Source organism: Paroedura picta, chromosome 1 (assembly GCF_049243985.1).
Source record: "Paroedura picta isolate Pp20150507F chromosome 1, Ppicta_v3.0, whole genome shotgun sequence".
Taxonomy (NCBI): Eukaryota; Metazoa; Chordata; class Lepidosauria; order Squamata; family Gekkonidae; genus Paroedura; species Paroedura picta.
In genome coordinates, this window is record NC_135369.1 from 142,799,703 (window position 1) to 142,819,217 (window position 19,515).

Below are 19,515 nucleotides of genomic sequence, written 5' to 3' on the forward strand. Positions count from 1 at the left end.
GCAGTGGTGGAGTCTAGACCTGTTCCCCTAGAGAAAATGGCTGCTTTGGAGGGTGAACTTCATAGCATTATACTCGACTGAAGTCCCTCCCCAACCCAAATCCCATCTACTCCCGTTACCACCCCCAAAGTCTCCAGATATTTCCCAACCCAAATCAGGCAACCCTGAAATCTTGGGATTTGTGACATTCCCCCTGCTATAAGAATGTAAACATAGGCAAATTCTGTAATCTTATCTTTATAAACTGTTTTGTGATTACCTACAGCATACAACAGGAATAAAATGTTCCTAAATTAAATGTGTTCAAGCCCTATTATTAGTGACTTTCTTAGAAACATTTTGTTTCTTCCAACCATGAGAGATTAAAATGCCTTCTGAACAAGTAAATGTGTTAATGTTGGTTTCATTTCTAGACAATATAGGCACCTTTATCTCTCTGGCTGCTGTTTATTTGGGAAGGGAAAAATCCTCTTTTATGACATAGGAACAAAACTAAATCCAGGAATGCCCACAGCTAAACATGGCTGGCTAATACATGCCACAACTGCCCAAGGGGAAGATGTCCCACTATGGCTAAGGGTACATTGGGATCAGATGCCTGGTGGGTAGAAGGTCTGTGGGGAAGGGCAGACACTTAAGGTTGCAGGCCAGTAAAGCTGGAAGGTGACCAATGATTGAGATGGAGGAGAAAGAGTATATGAAATAGTAGGCCGTATTCAGGAGTGCTGAGTACTAACCCCAGTAGGTCCAGGAATCAAGGGCTGTCCAAGTTGAGGAATCCTATAAAGACAAGAGATGTTGATGACTATGTCTATTATCTCAGTGTCTCGATTAGCCTTTATATCATGTCTATGTTGAAGACTGTCTCGACCCCACACCAGCCTGATGCAGGTCTTTTCATTGCATATACCGCACCTACCCGTCCTAACCCAAATGCCTGTGACAGATGCTCTCTTAAATACAGTATGATCGGCATTATGACATGAGTTCCATTAATTCACAACTGCATAGTCAATATTATAAACATCTATTACAGTAAAGTCAATATTATGAGCCACAGGCACTGAAAGTCCAAAATAAACAAACACATTTTTGAGTGATGTTTTCCTTTGTAAAGAAAGTGTAACTAAAGCTTCCCTCACAAGGGTTCTTGTGAAGAGGTTTACAGCATTATCAGTTTAGTAAGTATAATCTATCCATGGAGCAAAAATGCACTGCAACTTCTAATCATTTCCATAGGATTTGCATGATTATCCTTTTCAAAGCTACTTGAAATGAATGGCAGATGAACAACAGTGTTATCTGGCAGACTGCACGTATATGATCTCAAACAGAGCACCCTTCAGTAGTAGTAATTTGGATCAATTGAAAACTAGATGGTAAATGAACCGGATTACAATTATTCTGCATTTGTGTGACAGATAGATGATTTACTTCCAGTTAAAGTAGGATGAAATCCCTCCTTTCATGGATACTTCCTGACAGAAAGACATAGCAAATGGAGCAGTGAAGTGCAATATGTAGTAATATTCATGGTATTTTAAAGAAACACTAGCAGGAAAAGCGGCAACATTTGGCCACAGATCTATATTGCTCTGAATAAAGTAATCTGATAATTCATGTTTCGCATTAGCACATTTCTGGTATTAATTAGGGGGGCACAAAGTCTTCTAATTTTCATTTTTTTTCATGAGACATTTGCCTAGCATTTTAATTTTGTCCAGTCTTGCTACCCCTTAAACCATAGACTGTGACACCCTTAGTGACCTCCACATGCAACCTGCTGGGTGACCCTAGGGTAGTCACAGTCCTGATAGTGCCGTTCTGACCAAACAGTCCTATCAGAAGCTTTCTCGGTCTCACCTACCTCACAGGGTGCCTGTTGTGGGGAGAGGAAGTAAAGGCAATTGTAAGCCACTTTGAGACTCTTTTGGGCAGTGAAAAGCAGGGTACAAAACCCAACACTTCTTCTAACAAACCAATCTGCATTCTCAGGACTACACTTTTTGTTAGGTTTAGAAAAGTAAATGGTATATAATAACTTTCAATTTACAAATTTCAATTCACTAAGGGCGGCACTCAAAGTCTTCTGCTCAAGGAGCCTATCAACAATAGGAAATTGAAACAAATGTCCTTAACTGTTTAAACCAGTGGTCCCCAACCTTTTCCTGGTTGAGGACCGCTTCCAGGGGTGGGGACGAGCCGGTGGTCCGGGTACCGTGCATGCGTGGCAGCGCCGCACAAACGTGCATGTGCGGAGCTAATGCGCATGTGCGTTTGTGCCTGCCGGCAGCTGCCGTACATGCGCGTTTGCATTTGCCAGCATGCCGGCGGCCACAACTGCCTCTTCCCCCCCTCGCAGCGAGAAGTCAGCCGTGCCACGAGCGAAGCGGCTGCTTTGGCGGCCGCTGCGCTCACGAACTGGCTAGCTTCTCACTGTGGGGGAGGGGAAGGCAGGTGCGGCTGCCGGCAGCCGGTACTGAGGCCCTCGAGGCCCGGGACCGGGCCGTGGACCGGGGTTGACGACCCCTGCTTTAAACAATTTCACATTGAAATAAAAAGACAAAGAAGTAGCAAATATACAGATGTGGAATTCTACCAGACCTGAAAAGTACCATAAAGTAAACCAGAAAACCATCAGTTGGAAAAATGACACCTATCAGATGAACACTGTCCAAAACAGGGAGAAAGGTGATTGGCTACCTGGCTTGGTTGACAAGCAGATGAGAGTCGTGAGTATAGCACGTTCCTCTTTTCTGCCAAGAAGGCGGCAGAGGGACGGAAGATAGCCAGGAGGTGAGGAATGACCAGAGGCGCGTTATTTAAAAGTGTTATGGCATGGCGCTGGCGTAACGCTATTTTTTTCAATGTGTAGAAATGTCCTGTGAAATCTTGCACTGACAGGTAAGCTCCACCCATGCAAACCACTTCATTGGGGATTAGTGGCCTTCCCAACTGATCAAAGCAAGTGGCTCATTGCAGCTGTCCTGGCACCAATGAACATGCCCAACATTACAATGATGCCACCATACGCAACAGAAACCATCACTGCAGACACACACCTGCCCAAAAAACATCACTCCAGTGACCTTGCCCAGAACACCGGCCTAGCATCCGTTGTATTCCTGTGTACAACAGGCTTTACCACTAGTATTAGCATGAATATGGCAATAATGTTTTGGCTGGGAATTTTATGCAAAGTGACATAAAATTATTTCCAACCCCTGCAACAAACAAACCCTCACATGCATCACATTTTTAATCTGGTGCAGAGAATTTACACTGACATCACAGAGTAAACTAAGAAAATGGTTCTGTGTAGAGCTGACAGGCAGCTATCATGCTAAGTCACTGCATGTCCACCACTTATAAATCTGGAGTTCTCTGAGAGCAGAAAGGGCCCCAATTAACATATTGAGCGGCTATTATTATTATTATTATTATTATTATTATTATTATTATTATTATTATTATTATTATTATTATATTAGATTTATTTCCTGCCACTCCTCAATTGGCTCGAGCTAGGACTGGCATTTGATTGTTTTTTTTCAGGGAGAGGGAACCTTCACCAAATGAGCACACAAATATTTGTCAAGTAACAAAGTATTGAAACACTGATTTAGTTTAACAAACAAGCAATAACAGAAACAAAACCAGTATGGTCTCTCCCAGAAGCTTTACAAACCACCATTCCAGATCTCTCCACAGCAAATGCTAAGTGATAGTGATAGTCTAGATTCCTGAGCAACTGAGACCTGGGAAGAGTGACACAAGCTGTATGACCTGAGATTGTGCAAAACATTTAGAATTCTACAATTAAAGACAGACTCCATTTATGTATGGGGCTCATGTCTCTTTAAAAAAAAACTGGGCAGCTGACATGGTTGGTTGTTTTTTTTAAGTTGTAATTATTGTTCAGACACAGTCAAGATACATAAGAGGGCACACTGCAAAATAATGAAAATTTACGAACTATCATGAAATAATATGACAAGAGATGAGTGTATGTGGGAGAAAGAAGAAAATAGGTTCTTGAACCTGTAATTGCAACTCCCACACTGTTTCTTTCAGCTGTCTAATAGTGACAGTGTTTATAATACCTCATCCCCCTAAGGACAACACATCTTTTACAGCAAGCTTTGTATTACAAATAAAGCAACATGATGTTAATATATATAAATGTAGTATATACACTGCTTTGTTTCTAAAATGAGTGCAAGGGACATTTTCTAAAAAAAAAAAAAGCAAATTGACATGAAATAAAGAAAAATCTACTATGGCTAAACAACAAGTGTGCACTAACAATGTGCGGCCAAGACACAGTGCAGCCGCTGGTTGACACTGTGGAGGACTGGCTGGAGGCAGACACGACCTCCCCAGTGGCCCGTTCACAATGCAAGCTGCACACACATAGACGTGCAGCGTCAAAGTGGTTAGATGGGAACCGCAGAAGGTATAAAGGCACCACATGCACAGGTCCTGGCCGCTTCACCCAGGATGCCGTGGAATAACTTCCCTCCCACCCACCCTATGTTGGTGCGAAAACTGCCTTGTTCTAGTGTTTGAGGTGGATGTTTCATGGTTAATATTTCATCATAGCTGCAGGTTTGCATGGAATGGAGCCTGTTGGCAGGGAGTTCGAGGTGCAATTGGGGTGTGGAGCCTCTCTGGGGTGCAGGGCCTCCATAAGAGGTGGCAAGTAAACCAGCACAGCTTAGCCAGGTGTGAGGCCAAGGGCTTGCTGCCAGCAAGCCTGGGGGCAGCCAAATCGGGTGGGTGCCCATTGGCTCCCCCACATAGGTCGCTTCCCTTGGGGCAGACTTCAGTAGGAATGGGGATCCGCTCTCTTGGCTGAAAATGGTGTGGATCCCCAGGGCACCTCTAGACTCTGTGGGTTTTGTTGCAGTCTGCTGACTGCTAGGTCACACTTCCTCTCCCATGCTGCACCAACCTTCCCATCTGGAGGTAATAAAGCTGTGGCCTTGTTCATAACCAACATTGGCATGTCTTGTCTTATTCCAGCCCAAAATGCCCTCCTGCGAGTCAATTACAATCTTATATAATCATTTTAGTGCACACACACAAAGAAATCTGCAAAGTTGCCATTCATTCTCAATGCTAATGCTAGATACTGGTGTCTTGACATATACTATCTAGGTGAACTCTTCTGCATTTCAGTTTTATATTCTGCTACCTCCCCAAAAGTCTGTTATGCATGTGGAAAGGTACTTCCTCTCATGAAAAGGGTGGACTTCCTCCCTGTGCTCATTCCAACAATCCTCCAGTTCTAAGAAGCAGCTTTATAAGCAGTGCATATAGACACAACAGGAAGGAGGAAGAAGGAAAGCCCCGAACAGTGAGTGGAGACCACAAGTGATTAGTTGACTCTTAAGATACTAAAGTAAATAAGGATTTATTTCCAATATAAATTTCAAATCTCAGCCTAAATTATCTGTTAGATATTATTTCAATTTGAGTTTATACTGGACTAATTCTACATATGATTTCATTGATAGTCTCCACAAATTCCTTTCCTATACATATTTTATCTGCTGTGAGGATTCACAGCCTTCTGTCTCCAGGCAATGTGTGAAGGTGGTACCCTTTTTCAGTGGTTCTGCTTTGTCAATTTTCCTACTTCTTTTTATTTTATTTTCTGGAAGCTTTCTTCAGAGTCTGATTTTTCACAGCCATTCCAATTCCTTGTCTATACTCCACTCAGCTTCCATGACTGGCCAGCACTAGAGCTGCCAAGTTTACAGGGGGTGCATGGAATAATTTTACCATAGAAATTTTAGTTATTCCTAGAGTGATCCTTGTAATTTCTTGTATCAACATCCAGTAAGGCTGTTTTTAAAATCTCCCACAATGCTGTGCCCCTACAACCCTCCGTCCTGTTGCCTAGCAACTGGACTGTCCTTTTAAAATACAGCACAGAAGTTCTCCCAGAATTACAAATTACCTTCAGACTAAATAGATCAATTCCTGTGGAGAAAATTTGGAGAGTGAGCTATATGGCATCACATCCCTCCTGAACTTTGGTTCTCTAGCCTAACTTATACTTTCCCCAGATCCTAGAATCTGAGAGATTTCCCTCCTTCCCTATTTCTTATTTCCCCTTCCTTTCCATCCTACCCCCCACAAGCCTTTTACTGTTTCTGCACGGAGGTCTTAAACTTGCACTACTTCCTGCTTGCAAATGTGTGGTTGGAAGCTGCGTGTTTACAAGCTTCCTGATGGGAGACCCCTTCAGCATTTTCCTGCCACCTCGTCAAGGGTTTTTTCCTACTGACAAGACAGCAAGGGAAAACAAAGCAAACTTCTCCCCCCACTCCTCAGCTTGTCAGTCACTGCAAGCCACCAATCCCAGCACAGCAGTTGTTCCAGGGACTCAAACTTCCTTTCCCCACAGAGCCCTGAAATTAATTTAAAGAACAAAGCAAAACAGCAACACTTCCATGTTGCTGTGCGATAACACCACAACTCAAGATTTTTAAAAAAAATGTAACATTTCAGGATTGCTTTGGAGAAACGCCACAACAATAAAACACACCCCCTTTGGGATTCTTGGTATTTTGCTCTCTATTTATGTTTGAGTAGATTTGTGAGAGGCTGGACATGGTAACTAGATCCTGATGAGTGATTTTGTGTGAACAGAAAGGCTCAAAAAAAAAAAAAGGAGCATGGATGCCTAGCTGATCAGGAGAGGGCTGCTTCATCTCACACAACACACCTTTTCCCCGTTAAAACTCAAACACCAGAAAACACAAATGGGGATGTTTCTTGGCTGCCTGATCCCAACACAGATGAAGACAATGAACTGAACATATTAAGTTCAGTATGTTTATTTGGTCGATTGACCCATATAAATAATTCATCAATAGAGACTGCAATCCATTATAAAAGTTAATCAATATGTGTAGTAAAAAAATACAAAAGTATTGCTACATAAAATTATTAAGATAATAAAACAATGTTAAAAACAATGTATTGATGGAAACAATATGTTATTGTAGGCTGGGGGGGGGAAGGGTTATAACATGTAAAGGAGAAGGGGGGAGAAACCTCAAAGGAGTTAACTGCAGGGACAGGGAATCAATACATCTTCTAGAACAGTCTGTTAACCCAAGTGATAAGATGGCCTATCCATTACCCATTACTATTGTTCAGACATTCTTTCTGATCTAATTCTAGTAGAGATAAAAAGGAATTTTGCGACCATGTTTGAAATGAGTGGGTCTTTATCCTTTAGCAAAAATTTAACTAGAATGTCACTATTATGAGATGATAAGGATGAGTGTCTAGTGTAGTGGGATAGTATAGGGAGGATTAGATGTTTTCGGGAGCTTTCATAAAAAGGACAATATAATAAGATGTGCGAAATTGTCTCAGGTCGGGAGTTATCACAGGGGCATACACTTAGCTCCAGCGAACGATTGAGAAACCTGCCCTCGAGGGCAGCTGAGGGGAATGAGATGAAACGTGCTCTTGAGAAGGCCCAACGGTATTTTGCTATTGAGATGTTTGTGAGATATGGAGCTGGAGTATATCCTGACCATCCTTTCGGAGTGCTATAGATTCTAGGAAGAATTGAGAATTCCTCCCGAGAATCTATATCGGAAAGACGTTGCCGTACGATAGCTTTGGCTGTTTTAAGGCCAAGGTCTATTAGATGGTTCAGATCGAGGCCCAGAGTTTGGATTATTCCAATGATTTACCATTATACTATGGGAATTGCGAGGAGACTGCTAAAAATTTCGGGATTAGTCCCTTAGGATAGAGGTAAATTTTTAGCCAGTAATTGATGTTTTTTTTTTTTAATGGTGTGGTCCACGTTGCAGTGGGACCGCAAAGCTGCATTCCCCAAGTTAAAATAATATGTTCAGTTCTCCTAATATTAACTATGAGAACTGAACATATTATTTTAACTTGGGGAATGCAGCTTTGCAGTCCCACCGCAACGCAGACCACACCATTAAAAAAATACATTGCGAGCAGGAAATGGGGAGGGCAGGTGTGAGAGCAGGACAATGCTAGTGGGCACATTTCTCCCTCCACACGGGGTTTGCCCCTGATTTCTCCCCAATGTGAAGTTTGATAAGGACTGGAAAATCCAATTTTGGCAGTTTCCCTCATCACAAGGCAAATCTGGCCAAACTTGTGCCAGCCCCTGGACAGCCTGTGGACATCATGTGGAAGCAGCACTAAAACCCACCAGCAACTAGAAGGCTGTCCAGGGATAAATTCCTCATGTGGAAATGGTCTCCCCCCTCCACAGTTGTTGACTCAGATTCCTGTTTCTCAGCATACTGCTTACTCTGAAGAGAACCTTCCCTTAGATTCCATGCTTCTGGATTTTCTTAGGTTTCCCTACCTTCTGGCTTGCATTCTCATTGCATCTTCAGCTTCTTGCCCAGTTTTGTACTTCTCTCTGCTTCTACTTCATAATTACACAATCTTTTTTTCCTCTTGAAGTAGACTCTTGATTGGCAAAAAATTATACTAAAATATCTCTAAACAGAGGTGATTTTTTTTATTCTCAGAAGAAAAAAAATCAGTAATCAAATTTGAAAACCATGAAGGAAATGCAAGGTCTAAGATCGTATCTGAGTATGATATATATTATGTGCAATATACTCTGTCCTTTAAAAATGTTTGATAGGATGACACTAAAAATAAAGAGGAGATGATGATAGGAAGAACCCAGATGGTATTTTGTTCCTACATAATTACAAAGCATTTATTTTATGAAAATGTTATTAAGCCTTAATCAATGTGCTATAGAAACTAATTACCATACCATTCATGAATTTGTTATGTGAATTAAATCATATGAAAAAACCCTCTCTATTTAATTAGAAAGGAAAGAAAGTATTACTATCTTTGGGTGCCAAACAAACCAGAAACACTAGCAAATCCAGTAGGATATAAATAAGAAGCTGCTTCATAGGACAATGTGCTATGGACTCCGGGGAATGGTAGAGGACAGGAAGGCCTGGAGGATCATTGTCCATGGGATTGTGATGGGTCGGACACGACTTCGCACCTAACAACAACAAGGACAATGTGCATGAACAGATTAGAAAGTGTCTTCAGAATCCTACTTTAAGAACCGAGTAAATTGGCAAGGAGGATTTCTGTGTATGTGCAAAGCGCCATCAAGTTGCAGCTGAATTATTGCAATTTCAGGGCAAATGATTGAACAGAGATGCTTTGCCATTGCCTTCCTCTGCAGAGTCTTCTTTGGTGGTCTCCCATCCAAGTACTGACCCTGCTTAGCTTCCTTCATCTGGATACACTGTGCCACCTTCTCTCCCTGAGACTTCCACCAAATATTTATGCATAATAACATATTATCCACATTAATGGCTTGTGAAATTATTTTTGTATCATGTATCACTTTTATAGGTGTCCTGTGCTCAGCTGCACTGCAACATATCTGTTCCACATAATATTTCTAGTAAGGCTGTGGAGGAACTGTGTCTCGTGGCTTAAATGCCACTCAGTGCTCAACACCCACTCAGGGTGGCTGTCCTACCCCTGAGTACCTCCTCCTTCAACCGGCTTGCCTGTTTGTTCAACAGCCAGCCAATCACTTTCTGTCCCCCACCCCGACCACCCCCTCCTCCTTCCACTTCCCTCTGAGGCTTGGAGGCTGCACATCTCTGCCACTTGAGAGCTGCCCCTGCTGTTGAATTCCCTGCCCGGGGGCTTCCAGCCCCGGGACCTTGCAGATCCCTGGGAGGGCACCTCGCCCCTAGATGACCGAGCCACCTGGCTGCAGCATCGGCCAGGGACGCACCACTCTAACAGCTGCCTTCAGCCTTTCGAGGTCCTGGGGGAAGGCCTTCCAGAGAGTTCTTCCAATCCACCCCCCCCTCCCCCAAAAAAATCTAACGCCCATTGTATTCCTGACTGAAGTGGACTTGGTCCTTAGTTGAATATAAATATCAAAATGTTTGTCAATGAAATTGCAAGCGGCAACCAGATGCTACATCCAGGTAAAGTCTAATAAGCTAAATTTCTCTTCAAATATAAATGCATTAGACATTTAACTCCTCAGGCCCAGGACCAATTATTATTCTAATCCAGCTTTTCTGCAGATGTCTCCATCTAATTGATTGAAGAAATTCATAGCTATAATCCATTTGGCTAGAATACAACACATCTGTGTAATCGACTGATAAGTCTGATACAAAATCAACAGAAATACCCAAAGCTACATTTTCAAAAGAGGCTTGAGTCAGGCTTTCAGATCTGACAAAAAGAAGAAATGTTGTATCAATATGAATTTTTTCCCTTAAAAACTAATTTTATGATATAGGAACAGGCTCCCAGAATATTAGGGGTTTAGATATTCATGCTACTTGGGCATCCTTTTAGCTCCCAATAATGCTTGTTATGTAGTCTTGCCTGGCAGATCATGAGTCACATCTTATCTCTTCCGTGTTTTGCTGTGATTAAGGCTGTCTTAGTCACGCTCTCATGGGCCAACACTACACAAAGCCACCCCTTTGTTATTATTGTGCTATTATAACTAACTTGTTTCTATTTTTATATGAGGCAAGTATGTTTTACTCTGCAAGGTTTAGATTCTCTATGAGGAAAAGATACTGTTAATTTGAATTAGGGGGTTCTTCAAGCTGTAATTAAGACAACTATCTTGGAATTGCTACACTTTTTGATCACAGTTCCCACCTAGAAAATGCCTTTCTCTCTGAAACAATCCACACAGCCAAAACAGGGTATCACAAAGTTGGGCTTTATGGATATCCTATGTTCTCTCAGTCTAGGGCTTATTATGCATGTGCTGCTTTCCTCTGAAGTCAATTTGCTGACCCTTTTAAAAAACGTTAAAAAGCATTCCCAGTTATGCATTCTACGTTGTTGTTGTTGTTTTAAGCGATTATGCATTGCAAACCATTCTGACTGTAACCGTGGGATGGGAAACTACCTCCATTGTGCTGCAAAGATTCCTGACGGCCACTCTGGCACATGCTGCTGTCAGGGCCTTATGGGAATTTAGTTCATGGACATGGAGACTTTTCTGTGGGGACACACAGACTTCTGAATGCCAAAACTAATATCTTTCCCCCTCTGAGGTATACTGTTCCTCATAGAGAGTGGGCAGGATGGACCAAAGCAGACCACAGGCTCCCATGCACATATAAAGCCTCCACCGTACCATCCTTTCCCCCATGAAGGTTTTTTAAAATCAGTGGCAAGCCAAAAATGAGAGCCTCTGCCCATAGTCTGAAGCAGCTCTGCTTCCTAAATCTCCTACAACCCGGAGCTGACATTTCAGACCCCTCCACTTTGCCAGCCTGATAAACTTTCAAACAAAACAACCACCCCCTACCCCCCACCTCCGGTCATTGATCAGAGGTAGCGCTTTATCGTCTCAGGAACATTCATGGAAGGCTGAGGAGGAAATGCCATGCATACGACAGGATAGTTTCTACTAATTTACATAGCAATACAGTTGGCTCAGTTGTCAGGGCAAATAGCATGTTCACTGACAGAGGCACAGTATCAGTGACAGGAGACTGAGCTCTCATTGGTAGATGAGGGACTGTGAGCAAAAAAGGGGAGGAGACCAAAACCTAACATTTATGCATCAAAAAAAGACGATCACTCAGGAGATATTCCTGTGCGACCAGAGGAAGAGACCCAGATTGATAAAGTATTCAGAGCCTACTCAAAGGCGACTGCAAGCAAGAATCAAGTAAGAGATTTCTTTGGCCCTGACAGAAGGATAATCAGAAACACTCTACTATGGCAAAAAACACAATTTCATTTTCTGCGACCACCTGAAGGATGAATTGAACAATGGAGTATTCCCCTTGCTTCCTGTGGGAAAGACAGCAGCAGTAACTTTTAGGACAGGACCAATATATGAAGGGAACTGACTTTATATCATCTAAGACAATAATAGAATATATCCTAATAATAGATTATACTCTCATATGTATCAACAACTACTTTGCTAAGAAAGATGGTAATAACTCCTAGATCAGGATTAATATGCGATGGGAATTGAATATGTATGTCAATATGTATGCTAAAAGAGGATGACAAACCATACTTCATAGGCATTAACAAGACGGCAGTAGTAACTCTTGGGTCAGGGCCAGTTTATGAAGGAGACTGACCTAATATCATCTGTACACCGCCCGTGGCGCCGCGGGCGCCACGGACTAAATAAAACAGTAAGGGGTTCTGGGGCGGGATGCGTCCGGGATGAGGAAGGGTCCGGATTGGACCCTTCCTCATGACAGACAATCAGAGGGAGCAATCGGCAGGCGCAAAGTGCCTGCCGATTGCTCCCTCTGATTCCCAGCCCCAGCAATTGCGAGCCGCGCGCAGCGCGGCTCGCAGTTGCTCCCGGCCTGATGCGGCGAGAGGCGCGAAGCGCCTCTCGCCGCGTCAGGCCGCTTCCTGAGGGAGCCCCCGCAACAACAAGGAGATAGCCGTCAGCCCGTCGCCTCAGGGAGCCCACGGCACCACAAGAAGATGGCCGCCGCTCAGAAGACGTCGCTCTGGAGCTGCCTGCCTCCGCTCTAAGGAGCCCTTGGCAGTCGCGCAGAGCGCGGCTGCCGGGGACTCCCTGCCCGGCACAACAAGAGAAGATGCCGCCCTGGAGCCGCCTGCCTCCCCTCAAGGGAGCCCCCGCCAGCAGCGCGGAGCGCCGCTGCCGGAGACTCCCTGCCCCGCACAACAAAGAAAATGGCCGCCGCTGCCCCGCCCAACAAGAAGATGGCCGCCGCCGATGCTGCCCGAGAGGGAATCAGGGCCGGGCCGCGCCCGTGCAGGCCGCGCCCGCTCGGCTCGATCCGCGGGCGCGGCTCGCGGGCGCGGCCGGGCGCGGCTCGCGGGCGCGGCCCGATCCGCGGGTGCGGCCCGCGGGCGCGGCCAGGCGCGGCTCGCGGGCGCGGCCCGATCCGTGGGTGCGGCTCGCGGGCGCGGCCCGATCCGCGGGTGCGGCCCGCGGGCGCGGCCCGAAGCCCTGCCGGTCCCCATCCTAATAAAGGTTGGGGACCACTGCCCTACAGAGCCGCAGCCCAACATGCCATTAGGAACATTCGAGCCGCCGCTGCACACGCCGCCAGACCGCCTGGGGGCCGCCGCCCGAAGCAACGGCCTCCCTCTTCCACTACTTACTGCCCCGCCGCCGAAAAAAGAACGTCCCGCCGCTGCTGCTGCCGACCGCCCTCGACAATGCCTCCGCTTTCAGGTACCTCTTCTTTCACAACGCTGCCCTCGCCTTTCCCCCCCCCTCTACCCCCGCTTTCTAGAGCCCATTGTATTTTGGGTACAATGGGCTTAATTACTAGTTTAAGATAATAACAGAATGTATTCTTATAACAGATCATACTCTCATATGTATTAACAATCACTTGGCTAAGAAAAATGGTAAAAACTTCTAGATTAGGAATAATATGTGATGGGAACTGAATATGTATGTTAAAAGAGATGGCAAACCATATCAGCTGGTCGCTTTTTCTTCTCAATTTCTCTGTAAATGCTTTATATAATAATAATAAATAATAAAATTATATATATAAAAAAAGACGATCAGTGCTGTCACACAAGAAATGGTGCAAAGCTAGTTTTAGATACTGTGTGCTGAAAAAACGCAGTAAACGCAATGAGGAGGGGCTGCCATGCATTAAAAAAAAACCCACAATGGGTTTCACACAGTGAAAATGGTCCTTTGTGCAGAAATAAAAACAATGACGTATTTTTGGGCAGATTGTTTGTGAGGTTTTTTGCCATGCATAAGGTGTCCAGGTTCCTATCCTTGATCACATAATGATATACCAGCAGGAAACGTGTTGTGAACGAAAATATTCCCATAGAACTCAACTGAACAACAAAACCCCTCCTTCACCGCACCTTCAGCCCTGTCTGGAACATGATAAAATATAGGGTTCCAACTAACTTTGCAGACAGTTATAGCTCACATAAAGTGCTGCCAAGATACTATATCTCTAATGATATGGCATGTGCCACATGCTATGTTTGCTGTCATACTTTATGTTTCCCATGCTGCAATATGTGGTTAGATTCAAATGAGTAGCTGTGCTGGTCTGAAGTGGCATAATAAAATCAGAGTCCAGTAGCACCTTTAAGACCAACAACCTTTAAGACGCCTTGAATACATCTTTGTTGGTCTTAAAGGTGCTACTGGACTCTGATTTCATTTTGCAATATGTGGTTGTTATATATGGACTTAATCATATTTCTCCTTCATGTTCAAGTTCATTTATTTACAGCCATTTAGACCAATTCAGAGCAATATAACCAGATAGTCTAAAATTTGTATAAAGTGGAACTATTTAACTAGTGGTGTGTATCTCCATGACAGCAGCACAAAACTTAGCAATACAGATGGTTGTATGGCTTCCTCCATCAATTAGCAGATTCTTTATCATATTCCTTATAAGCAGGCCTGAATATCTCTCTATTACAGGTTGCAATAGTTTGCCTCTAATCATATTATTATAAGTGGGACTATAAAGCAAGAAGTACTCTCTAGTTTCTCTCTAGTTTCTGCCTGTCTACTGTTACACGGATAGTCTCTGAGATAGAGGGACCTTCTTGTAATAACTTTCCAAAACAGCTGTGGGCAGGACAGAGCTTTTTCCGTCAATAACCGCTAACAGTGACTTCCATATAAGGACATAAAAATATAAGAGAAGCCATGCTGGATTAGGTCAATGGACCATTCAGTCAAACACTGTGTTACATAGTGGCCATTAGGAAATCCACCAGTAAGGCAAGAACTCCAGAAGCCCTCCTACCAGCTTGGTGTAGTGGCTAGGAGTGCGAACTTTTGATCTGGTGAGCTGGGTTTGATTCCACGCTCCCCCACATGCAACCAGCTGGGTGACCTTCGGCTCACCACAGTACTGATAAAGATGTTCTAACCAAGCAGTAATATCAGGGCTCTCTCAGCCTCACATATTGTGGGGAGAGGAAAGGAAAGGTGACTGTAAGCCGCTTTGAGACTCCTTCACGTAGAGAAAAGCCACTTATAAAAACCAATTCTTCTTCTGTTTCCTCCTAAGCAACAAGAATGCAGAATATTAGTGCCCTGTTCTGTCTATACTTTACGGCTAATAGCCACTGATGGATCTCTGATCCATACATTTATCCTGTCCTCTCTTGAAGCTGTCTATGCTTGTAGCTATCATCACTTCTTGTGGCAATGAATTCCACATGTTTCAATTTCAATTTATATAATTTGATCATAGACCAGCAAGTTTCCAACATGCAAATATTTAAAAAAAAATTAAAAACTTCTATAGAAACAATGACGTATTCTATACGTCACTTCTATAGGAGTGAAAAAAAACATCTTAAAAATTATAATCTAAACAATAGAATCAGAGACCAGGAGCACCTTTAAGACCAACAAAGATTTATCAGGGCGTGAGCTTTCGAGTGCAAGCACTGACCAAGAGTGCTTGCACTCGAAAGCTCACGCCCTGAATAAATCTTTGTTGGTCTTAAAGGTGCTCCTAGACTCTGATTCTATTGTGCTACTTCAGACCACCATGGCTACCCATTTGAATATAATCTAAACAGTTATACATAAGAAAAAAAGCTGATCGAACAACATAGTAAACAAGAGTTTAAAATTAAAACCTGGCTATAAAAACTACATCATTGTTGACCATTGCTCATTGTTAAAAGTGATCTGCATTTACAGATCACACTATGTGACAAAATTTCACTACAGTGTATGAGACTCTATTGTGCCTATTGTCTAAAAGATATTTCAATAGATGACTCTTTGCATGGTGAAAAAAGCTTTCTAGAGGTTGGAAGCACATGAGGAGGGGCATGGATACTAGTTTCCTCTCATCAATATATAAGGGGCAATAAAAGAAACTGTGGCAATTGTTTTTATTGCATCTGCTGAGCAGAGGCAGTGCCTTGATTGCATGGGGATTCTGGAAAATCTGCCCTGAAGCACCACTGTGGGAAGGGCATTAAATCTTGCCCTTGAGAATGCCCATCTATATTTTGGATTTGTGATCTTTTGAAGACATGAAGCGGAAGAAAAACCTGACTCAGATTTCAGGTTCTTGTAAAACAAGGTTAGAACTGCAAACTCAATTTGTGCATTGATATCAATTAATCACTGCTTTATCTGACTTTTCCCTTTAATAGGCACACCCTCTTGGACCTGTTCCAGATCTAACCCAATGGAACTTAGTTTATCTACAGCTCTAATAGACCATTGTGGGTAGGGAATGGAAGTCAGCAATGCAGGAATTAAGCCAGAGGAATTAAGCCTGATGTTCCACGTTCCTATGGGGAAAAAGTCTTTACAGCATTGGACTGTCTTTTCGCCACCAGTTACTTCCACAGCTGAGTGTACTTTCGGCTTTGGCCCAGTCGATTCATTCATTCTGGCGCTACTCGTACTAGCCGTCTGCTCATCCCCAGTAGCATACTGGACATCTTCCGACCTGAGGGGCTCAGGCGTCATATCGTTTTGCCTTTTGGTACTGTCCATATAGTTTTCAAGGCAAAGATACTGGAGTGGTTTGAAATTTCCTTCTCCAGTGGATCACCTTTTGTCAGTGCTCTCTGCTATGATCTGTCCGTCTTGGGTGGCCCTGCACAGCATAGCTCATAACTTCACTGAGCTATGCAAGCCCCTTCGCCACGACAAGGCAGTGATCCTTGAAGGGGAAAGTGCATATACTAAAGAAACCCCAAGATGGCATTGCCACTTTTCTCTGCAAGGTAAGCCGCTGCCTGGATATGTGCGGCAAATCTGCCATTATAAGAAAAAGTCAGCCCTAAATACTTACAGCTTTTTTCTTGCTCAATATCATGACCATTAATCCTGCACTTAGATTTCATAAAGCTTTTATGAAAGCACACTACTTTTGTTTTATCAAAGTTAATAGATAGATTTTCTTTCTGACATTGGCTGACAAATGCCACCTATTTAATGCCACTCTATTTAAATGAGCCCTGGACACCAAGAGCAGGACTGCATCATCTGCATACATCAAAATTGAGTCTTTTCTCTGTGGCTACTGTAAGGAATTTCACATATTAATGACTGTTTGGGTGAAGAAGTACTTCCTTTTATCTGTTTTTTTGCTCATTGATTTATTTGGGTGAACATGAGTTCTTATATTGTGAGAAAAGGAAAAAAGTTCCCTGCCTTCTCTATACCATGCATAATTTTGTAAACTTCTATTAGGTCACCACTCAGCTGTCATTTTGCCAAGCTAAAGAGCCCTAACTTTTTTAACCTTTCTTCATAGGGAAGGTGTTCCATCCCCTTAATCATTTTAGTTGCCCTTTTTTTGCCCTTTTTCCAAATCTATATTTTTGAGGTGCAGTTCCAGAACCATACACAATAATCCAAATGAGGTTGCACCATAGATTATACAGGGACATTGTGATACTGGCTGATTTGTATTCAATCTCCTTCCCAAGGTTTTTTTTATTGCAATTGCACAATGAGTCAAGGATTTCAGTGAATTATCTACCATGACCACAAAATCTCTCTCCAGGTCAGTTAACACCAGCTTGGATGCCAATGCACATTATTTTGCACTTGCCCACACTGAACCTCATTTGCCATGTTGAATAATGAAAGATAAAACCATTATCCAAGCCAAAATGTTATCAAGCAGCATTCAGAGGTGGGTTACTTTAGCTTGACTCAACATTGTGACTCTGGACTTCCTTGGTGGTGTCCCATCAAAATACAAACCAAGGTCAACCCTGTTTAGCTTCCAACATCTGATGAGGCTGGCCAAGCTTTGGCCATCCAGGTCAAGAGGATATATAAACTATTTAGGGGATATATAAACTATTCTGCAGTAGCCAATGAGCTACTAATGGGTAATGAACCACCTAGTCCATGACCCTGAAATATGGCACAGTAAAAAAAAAAGAAACTTGTAGTATGTGTCCAATACATATACCAACAAGTATGATAAATGATGTTAAACAGAAAATGTCTTGGTAGTAATATTGTCAATACAGAAAAACACTTGATATTTATCTCCAAGAACATAAGTAACATAATTTTTAAGTAACTGTGCTTATTTGTCAATAACATTTAAAAGCACATTTGTTAAAGGAAAGGAAAATCAGAATATTGCAATAATTTATAGAACTGGGAAAAGTTGTATTATTTGGCAGCTTTCTGGTCTCAAACTTTGCTATGTTCCTAAATCCCTGGAGATTTATTGTTCTAGGTCTTGATGCTCTTTGTCCATGACTATATTTTCACTGCCTCCATTTCAGGACCTATGTATTTTAACAATGTCCTTTGGGACATGATTCTTGCTTATGTTGTTGAATATATGAGTGGCTATCAGAGTTTATGGACAGATTTATATGAAGTCCAAGGATCTGGGCTGACCTTTTCCCATTACAATTTTGTGTCAGACTGTTTTCAGTATCTAGACTTTTAAATCATTTCCCCTTGACTGTGATATCAGGTTACTCGGTGATAACTCAACAGTTTAAACTGGCCAGTGTTTTTCCATTTTAAAATAATTTAATTTCACCGATTTCTCTGCATTTTTTAAATTAAAGGTACACTGGACCATTGTTCTGAAGTTTTTTTTATAACTATGTTTTATTTTGTATACAGATATTTCTTGTAAAAACATTTCCTCCAGAAACCATTTTTAATCATGTTTTCAAAAAAATAAACAAAATAGTGAAAATGTGATTTTTAAAAAAGGTAAAAGCAACAATGTGTAACAACATGTGGAAAATTTAATTTTGCTTAACCAATCTCCTTTTAATGACCTGGGCTTAGTTTTCCATACTTTAGTAAAAACTAGTCTTGCTGCTGTCAATATGTACAGTTATAATCTGATATTGCTTGGGACTGTAGCATAATTAAGAAAAGTGAATTCAATTGTTTTGTCACCGTTACTTACAAAACAGACAGCATTGATGTAACTATCATATCCCCAGAGGATTTTGTCCTATTATAATACCACCACATGTGCAAGAAGTTAGTACTAGATTGTTGATAAAATCAGCAATAATCACTACTGGTTGAGGCCAGGCGAACCTCAAATCCGACCAGTAAGTTGGAACTCACAGAGTGTAACACTCTGTGGGGGGCGTAAGGCAGCAGACGGTCCATTAGATATGTGGGCCCTGTACCAGGTCTCATACTCCATTCAAGCTAAGCTGATCTGTGATATTTTAAATTTAATGGCTGACTTTAGTTCAATTTCTATATATCACAACTTTTATTTGGGCTCTGATAACATTTTATCTGTAAATGTTTTGTATGCTGAACTTGTACTTAAAATATATTATCTTTGGTCTAAGACGGGGGGCATCAACCCCCGGTCTGCGGCCTGATACCAGGCCGCAAAAACCACTGTACCGGGCTGTTGGCAGCCGCGCCTGCCTCTACCCCCCACAGCGGGAAGGAAGGGAAGAGGCAGGCGCAGCATGTGCGCAGTCGCCCCCTGGTGGCAAAAATGAGCTTGCACGGCAACT

The 19,515-nt window shown here is 42.6% G+C and overlaps 1 protein-coding gene across 2 annotated transcripts in view; it reads right to left on the reverse strand.

The window, feature by feature from the left end:
• Positions 1 to 19,515, reverse strand: part of KCNQ5 (potassium voltage-gated channel subfamily Q member 5) — a 380,258-nt gene that overhangs the window by 254,777 nt on the left and 105,966 nt on the right. The gene's annotated exons all lie outside the window — the stretch shown is intronic.